The sequence below is a fragment of the Piliocolobus tephrosceles genome, chromosome 18 (genome assembly GCF_002776525.5).
Source record: "Piliocolobus tephrosceles isolate RC106 chromosome 18, ASM277652v3, whole genome shotgun sequence".
Taxonomy (NCBI): domain Eukaryota; kingdom Metazoa; phylum Chordata; class Mammalia; order Primates; family Cercopithecidae; genus Piliocolobus; species Piliocolobus tephrosceles.
Genome location: NC_045451.1, coordinates 27,777,370 through 27,786,050, shown reverse-complemented (window position 1 = coordinate 27,786,050; position 8,681 = coordinate 27,777,370).

Genomic DNA, 8,681 nt, shown 5'->3' with positions numbered 1-8,681 from the left:
AGAAGACTTTGGGTTTTCTTGACTTTCTATATTTTGAAGAAAATATAATTACCTATGACTATGTTCAAATGAAATATCATATTTTTTCTTAAAATTAACAAGGTATTTCAAGTAAGTCAGAAGATTTCTATATCGAAATCTTATCATGCCACAATTCACTAAGGGTAGAATTTGTTGCAGTGTAGGTCAACCAGTAAATAGACATTTAGAGACAGTCCAGTCTGAGTTTGAAGCCTAGATCAGGCCAGTTATTTAACTTCTTTGAGCCTCCATTTCCTCATCTCTAAGGAAATGGGACGTTTCATTGCTGGATTCTGTATTAGACTAGAGACAGTTTAATGGCATGCAGTAGATGATTAATGAATGGTCATTATTATAAAATAGTGTATAATTGCTGAGCTGCCAAAAGGGCCTCCTTTTAATGATTGTAATTTACAGGGTAATCTCAAAGAATGAATCTCCCATAATCAGTTTAGCAAAATTTCTAAATATTTACTTCCCTCATTGGATCACAGTAAAGTCACATGATACCTACGTTTAACATATTTAAATTCAACTATATGCATTTGATTAGAAAAAAAATAGAAGGAAAAAAATCCCTCAGTTTTAATTTACCTGGGAAAATCAGCCTAATATTCCTCTCAATGAGCAGATACTCTGACATAAATATGAGAAACGTGAACCTTTTTTTCAATGGCCTCTCAAAGTATCAACATCTCAGTGTACAGAGCATAATTTAAAAATAGACACTTTTGTGCAACATACTACTAAAGCACAAGCCAACTGCACTTTATCTGCTGCTCAAGTGAAGAAACAACGTTCTGCCTCAAAGCTGGAAGAAAAACTCAATTAGAACATTGAGAAATACTATGCCTCTCTCTGAAGTAACAACTTCCTGAGGAATTTGCCAATGTAATTTTAAAAATATTTTTATTTTGAAATAATTTTAGACTACAGAAGTTGCAAAATAGTTGTCCAAATAGTTCAGAAAGTTGTTATCTACTCTCTACCCAGTTTCCCCTAAGGCTAACAACTTATATAACCATAGTATAATTATCAAAACTAGGAGATAAACATTGGAACAAAACTATTAACCTAAACCAATGGACCTTATTCACATTTTGCCAGTTTTTCCCCTAATGTCCTTTATCTGTCCTGGAATCTGATCCAGGATCTCACTTTTGATTTATTTATTATATTTACTTAGTCTCCTCCAAACTGTGACAATTTCTTACTCTTTGTCTTTTATGACTTTGATCTGTGGTTCTATGAAAGTAAAGAAATGTAAATCAAGTCAATAGTTTTTTCTTTAGTGTCTTAAGTATCAATTTTTCAGGCAATTCTTTATAAATCCAAAACCAGGATATTTTCTATGGTGGATTATTAATTAATTTGTCATTACACAAGTGAATGTAGCAAATGGCATTACCGAATTGAATTTAACTGCCCAAGTGACCAAAAAGAACAAACTCCTCTTATTCTTGCATAGTTGCTACCTTATAATAGGAACCATTTCAGACACTGGCGGAAGACTCCATGGCTAACATTCCATTTTTCTTATCCTCAGATGGATAGGAGATTCCTCGGCCTTCACATAATTTGTGAATTCTGACATCAGGTACTCATTACCATTTCTTTCTTTCTTTTTTTTGACACAGAGTCTCACTCTGTCACCCAGGCTGGAATGCAGTGGCGCAAGTTTGACTCACTGCAACTCTGTCACCTGGGTTCAAGGGATTCTCATGCCTCAGCCTCCTGAGTAGCTAGGATTATAAGTGTGTGCCACCATGAGTGGCTAATTTTCGTGTTTTTAGTAGAGATGGGGTTTCACCATGATGGCCAGGCTAGTCTCAAACTCCTGGTCTCAAGTGATCTGCCCACCTTGGTCTCCCACAGTGCTAGGATTACAGATGTGAGCCACCGTGCCCGGCTTACCATTGATTTCTTAATAATTTTTCTGGCATTTATTAAAAAAAAAGTAAGCCAAAGCTTATAGACAAGTAACAATCATCTTATGTAGAAAGTTTTTAAAGAAGTGATTATTTCAACAGCAGTAATTGTCTGTTTGCTACCAATCTGTTCAAAAATATTCTTCAATTATAAACACTACATAGGCATTAACTCTAATGATAGCATTGTTTAAAGATTTTAAAGCATGGTGACAGAAATGAAAAAGAATAATTGAGACCTAAGAGGTTTAAAAAAGTTTTAAGCAATTCAAAGGATAGTAGTTATCAAATATGTCTATATTAGTAACATTAAAAGGCAGGGTTTATATTACACTTTTGAGTACCAGTAGCAACATATAAGTATTTCTGTAGATAAATTTTTTTTTTTTTTTGACAAGGTCTCACTCTATTGCCGTGGCTGGAGTGTAATGGTGCAATCTTGGCTCACTGCAGTCTTGACCTTCCCTAGTTCAGCTGAACCTCCCACCTCAGGACACCATCGCCTCCACTGCCCACTCCCCATCCCACCCACCTACCTGCTCATGCTTGAGAATACAAGCATGAGCCAGGGCCACAGCACCCGACCTCTAGAGAGACTTCCTATTTTAGTTTTTTCTTCTCTTATTTGTGGAGACTTGAAAAAACTATTGTGGTTTATTTAGATTCTGGTTTGTGATTTTTTTAAGTAAACTTTTTATTTTGGAATAAATTTATGTTTAGAGAATAGTTGCAAATATAATAAAGTGAGTTTTTATAAACCCCTCACCAGTTTCACCTGTTGTTAACATTTTACATCACCATGCTGTCGTTTTGGTCAAAACTAAGAAACTAACATTGCTGGATGCAGTGGTTCATGCCTATAATTCCAGGACTTTGGGAGGCTGGGGTAGGAGGCTCACTTGAGGTCAGGAGTTCGAGATCAGCCTGGCCAACTAACAAGGCCGGATTTCTACAAAAATTATTTTAAAAAATAAAATTTAAGTAGAAACCAAAATTAATGAATTTCTATAAACGTCAGATTTTATTTGTATTTCATCAGTGTTTTCCATTAATGTCCTCTTCCTGTTTCAGAATTTAATCCAGAATGCCACATTGCTTTTAGTTGTCATGTTTCCCTAATGTCTTTCAATATGGGACAGTTCCTCAGCCACATCTTGTCTTTCATGACCTTGACACTTTTGATGAACATGGGTTTTGTAGAACGCCTCTCAATTTGGATGTTTTCTTATTATTTGATTGAGGTTATGCATTTTGGGCAAGAATTCCACAGAAGCAACACTGTGCCCTTCTGATTACCTTTTATAAGGGATACATCCATGTGGTTATTTGGTTAAGTAAGTTAGTGACTACAGATTTCTCCACTATAAATTTACTATTCCTCTCCTTTTTTTTTTTTTTTTTTGAGACAGAGTCTTGCTCTGTCACTCAGGTTGGAGTACAGTGGTGCGATCTCTGTTCCCTGCAACCTCCACCTCCCAGGTTCAAGCAATTCTTCTGCCTCAGCCTCCCAAGCAGTTGGGACTACACATGCGTACCACTGTGCCCAGCTAATTTATTGTGTTTTTAGTACAGATGGTTTTTTGCCATGTTGACCAGGCAGGTTTCAAACTCCTGGCCTCAAGTGATCTACCTGCCTTGGCCTCCCAAAGTGCTGGGATCACAGGCGTGAGCCACTGTGGCCGGTCCTATTCCTCTCCTTTTTATTTTTTTGTTTTGAGATGGAGTTTTGCCCTTGTTGCCCAGGCTGGAGTCCAATGGCACAATCTCGGCTCACTGCAACCTCCGCCTCCTAAGTTCAAGCGATTCTCCTGCCTCAGCCTCCCGAGTAGCTGGGATTACAGGCATGTGCCACCACCTTGGCTAATTTTGTATTTTTAGTAGAGAGGGGGTTTCTCCATGTTGGTCAGGCTGGTCTTGAACTCCTGACCTCAGGTGATCCACCTGCCTCGGCCTCCCAAAGTGTTGGGATTACAGGCGTGAGCCACTGCATCCGACATATTCCTCTCCTTCTATACTCTATTCTTCAGCAGCCAGTCACTATGTCTAGCCCACCAGCAAACAGGGGGAGATTAGGAAAAGGGGAGATTAGCCTTCCTACAGGAGGGCTTATCTACATATAGTGTTTGGAATTTTTTGGTAAGGAAAATTTGTTTATAACAGACTTTAAAATCTGACATCATCCAGGTGTCCAATTTTTCCACCAATGTCGAAATAATATTTGTTGGCCAGGTGGGATGGCTCACACCTGCAATCCCAGCACTTTGGGATGCCGAGGTGGGCAGATCACAAGGTCAGGAGTTCGAGACCACCCAGGCCAGCGTGGTGAAACTGGGTCTCCACCAAAAAAATACAAAAAATTAGCTGGGCATGGTAGTATGCGCCTGTAATCCGAGCTACTCGGGAGGCTGAGGTGGAAGAATTGCTTGTACCCAGGAGGTGGAGGTTGCAGTGAGCAGAGATCGTGCCACTGCACTCTGGCCTGGGCGACAGAATGAGACTCCATCTCAAAAAAAAAATAAAAAAAAAAAAAAAAGAAAGAAATAATATTTATTTACTGCAAATATATTTTTGGTGGATTCTAATAAAGTACAAGGCATACAAATTTTCCACCCTAATATGTTGTAATAGGAGAGAGAGACACTAAAAACAAGTAAGCTGTAAATAAACAAGATAATTACATATTGGGATAACTGTTATAAATGAAACTCAGTAAGATATGAGAGAATGTGGTAACTCTGGGGGAGGCCTTCTGAGTCAGTGCAGTTTGGAAAGGTCAGTATGAGGTGTTGACATTTGAACAGAGAGAACTCAAAAAAGAGAACAAACCAGTTCTGTGAAAAACGTTCCAAACTTCAGGATGATTTGGAGGCAGAAAATTGTCCTGTGATGGTTAATTCATGTGTCAACTTGACTGGGTCATGGTGGACCCAGATATTTGGTTAAACATCATTCTGGGAGTATCTTCGAGGTGTTTGTAGATGAGATTAATATTTGAATCAGCAGACGGAGTAAAACAGTTTTCCCTCCCCACTGTGGACAGGCGTCATCCAATCCATTGAAAACCTGAACAGAACAAAAAGGTTGAGTAAGGGAGAATTTGCACCTTCTATCTGACTGTCTGAGCTGGGACATCAGTCTTCGCCTGACATTTTAGGCTTGGGCTGGAACTTACATCATCGGCTTTCCTGGTTCTCAGGCCTTCTGGTTCAGACTAAAACTATACCACTGGTTCTCCTGGCCTCTGGGTAACCAACCCATAACTAATATATGCAACCAGAATAGAAAAAGGGCTAGAGGCTGGGCGTGGTGACTCATGCCTGCAATCCTAGCACTTTGGGAGGCTGAGGCAGGCGGATCACCTGAGGTCAGGAGTTCGAGACCAGCCTGGCCAACATGGCAAAACCATGTCTGTACTAAAAATACAAAAATTAGCCAAGCATAGTGGTGCATGCCTGTAATCCCAGCTACTCAGGAGGCTGAGGTAGGAGAATCACATGAACTCGGGTGGCAGAGGTTGCAGCGAACCGAGATGGTGCCACTGCACTCTATCTAGGCTACAGAGCAAGACTCCGTCTCAAAAAAAAAAAAAAAAGAAAGAAAGAAAGAAAGAAAAAGAAAGAAAGAAAGAAAAGGGGCTAGAGTAGCCCAAGTGTGGGAAAAGATGGTCACTTGCTATGAGAAGTAGAGAAGAGATGGAACCTGCTCCATCAGGGCCTTGAGGACCATGGTGAGCAAAGGGTTTGATTTTTACCCTAGGTATTGTAGGAAGCCTTTGAAGGATTCTTTTGCAGGAAAAGGAAATTAGATATTACATTTTTAAAAGATTATTCTGGCTGTCCTAAGGCTCACAGATTGTAAGAAGCAGATATTAGGAGCCCAGCACAGTAGGCCAAGCCAGAGATAACTATATGTATGTAGACTGGGGGCAGGTGTGGGGTAGTGTCAGTACAGACAAAGTAGAGGAATTTGAGAGAACATTTGGAGGTAGACCCGACAGGCCTCATGTGTCATAATGCACTTATAAATAAAGTCTGCAAGTTTCAGTCATTGAGAGAAAGGGAACTACTTGATGTCATATAGAAAGTGCAAGCAGATTAACATAGATCAGGCACACTGTGTTTAATTTGTAGACATCTAACTTTAATGTAATTTTTTAAGTACCTCATTTTTTGTTTGTTTTTGAAAAACAGAATCTCCCTCTGTTGCCTAGTTTGGAGTGCAGTGGCATGATCATAGCTCACTGTAGTCTGGACCTCCTAGGCTCAAGCAATCCTCCCACCTCAGACTCCTGAGGAGCTGGGACTACAGGCACACACCATCATGCTTGGCTAATTTGTAAAGTTTTGTAGAGACGGGATCTTGCTATGTTGCCTAGGCTGGCCTTGAACTCCCGCACTCAAGCAATCCTCCTTTCTTGGCCTCCCAAAATGCTGGGATTACAGGTGTGAGCCACTGCATCCAGTCAGTACCTCTTTTTTTTTTTTTTTTTTTTTTGAAAAACTAATCTATGATTATGATGGAGAATATGGAAAATATAATATTATTATAGAATTTTAGGAGATTCCATCTGTCTTAGGGAAGGGTGGGATAAAACTCATAAAGAAGGACACAAAGATACATGAACAAGAATGTTCACTGCAGCATTACCAGTAACAACAAAAAATCACAAATAAGTGTCCATGATTATGGAATTGGTAAAACAATGTAGCCATTAAAAAGAATGCAGTAAACTTTTGTGCACTGAAAGGAAATGATGTTCAAGGTGTACTAGGCAAAAAAGTCTAATGCAAATGGTATATATAGTGTGATCAAACTCATGTGAATTAGAATATTTTTCATTGTATCTTCCCTGTATTAAGTATATTGTAAATAAAAGTATGAAATGCATCAAATTTTGTTAGCAATGATCACCTCAAGGTGGAGTGGGGATTAGGAAGGATTTTAACTTTATGCCTTATACCTTTTTGTTTTAGTAGGATTTCTTAAACAATGGATAAAAAGAAAAAAAAAATTTTAAGTAGACACAGAAGCAGTAATATTAGGATTAATAAGTACTTCAATGAAGTATTTGAAGCAACAGTAAGAAAAAGTCCTATAAATAAAAGCATTACTTTTCTTTATAGTTTATATTAATCTCAAATCAGAAAAATGGAGATTATTAGGTTGAATTTATTAGCATTTCCAAGATGAAGTTGAGAATGTCTTTATTCATGTTCTTCAAATTAACATTAAAAACAAATAAATGGATTGAAGGTTTTCTGTGTCATTTATTTAGGCAATGCATCTTATAGTGGTTTTTGTGGTTTGGTAAATAAATACACAAATTTATTTGTGGAAAATACAAAAAATTAGTGGGGCATGGTGGTGCACACCTGTAATCCCAGCTACTTGGGAGGCTTAGGCAGGAGAATTGCTTGAACCCAGGAGGTGAAGGTTGCAGTGAGCCGAGATCGTGCCACTGCACTCCAGCCTGGGCTACAGAGTGAGACTCTGTCTCGAAAAAAACAAAAAAACAAAAAAACCCGCAACTTTCTTTTTGTCATGCTTTGTTAAAAAATGATTAAAGCATGGTTTTCTGAGCATCAAGATCATGGATTATTACAGACTATTTCCATTGTTTTCTTACGGCCTATGTTTTGCAAATTCTATATAATAATAATGAATTACTTTTGCAATCAGATAAAGAGGTACTTTACAAAACAAAGTTAAATGTCTAAATTTAAAACAGTATACCTGATCTCTACTGATCTGCTTGCACTTTCTACATGACACCATGTGGTTTCTTTCTCTCAATGGCTGAACCTTGCAGACTTTATTTACAAACTAGGACCAAATGACTTGTATTGTGATCACACTGATCTGTACCTCTCTCCATCCAAAATGACGAGGCGAGGTCCATTGAGTACACGCTGGCAAACAACATTTAAAATATCATTACTGAAATAACTATGCAGACTTTTCATCAGACTTTTACAGCACCACAAAGAAAAGTCAGAGCAAGAAGCTGACTGTTAGAAAAACCAGCCTCTTATACCTTCTTTTAGCCCCAATCACATGGTGTGCAGCAGATACTTTTAGGTCACACAGAGTAAACCCGAAACTGCAAACTGCAGTTATGGTGTGCAATGTGATGGTGGAAAAAAAAGGTTTCTTTGTGACAATTGAAATGTTTATGCTAAAGGTTTGAGACCCGTGGATGAAAGGTAAGTAAATACCGTAGGACATGTACATTGTACTACAGCCAGCATAGCATAATTACAGTTTGCTTTTAACCTTTTGAAGCCTGTGTTTTCTGGTTTTAGTCTCTTCACCTTTCAAATTATTTCTGACTCATTAGCCTTTCACCCTAGGGGCAATTCATAAGCTCCATAAGAGTGTGGATAGTTTTTTCTTTTTCTTTTTTTTTTTAGACAGAGTCTCTGTCACTCAGGCTGGAGTATAGTGGCCGGATCTCTGCTCATTGCCAACTTCCATCTTCCAGGTTCAAGTGATTCTCCTGCCTCAGCCTCCTGAGTAGCTGGGACTAAGGGCCATGCTCAGCTAATTTTTGGATTTGTAGTAGAGACAGGGTTTCATTGTGTTGGCCAGGTTGGTCTTGAACTCCTGACCTGAAGTGATCACCCCACCTTGGCCTCCCAAAGTGCTGGGATTATAGGTGTGAGCCACCACGCCAAGCCGTGGATATTTTTCTTAAATTTCTTTTGTAGCAAATGCGTTCCATTTGTTTTTTAG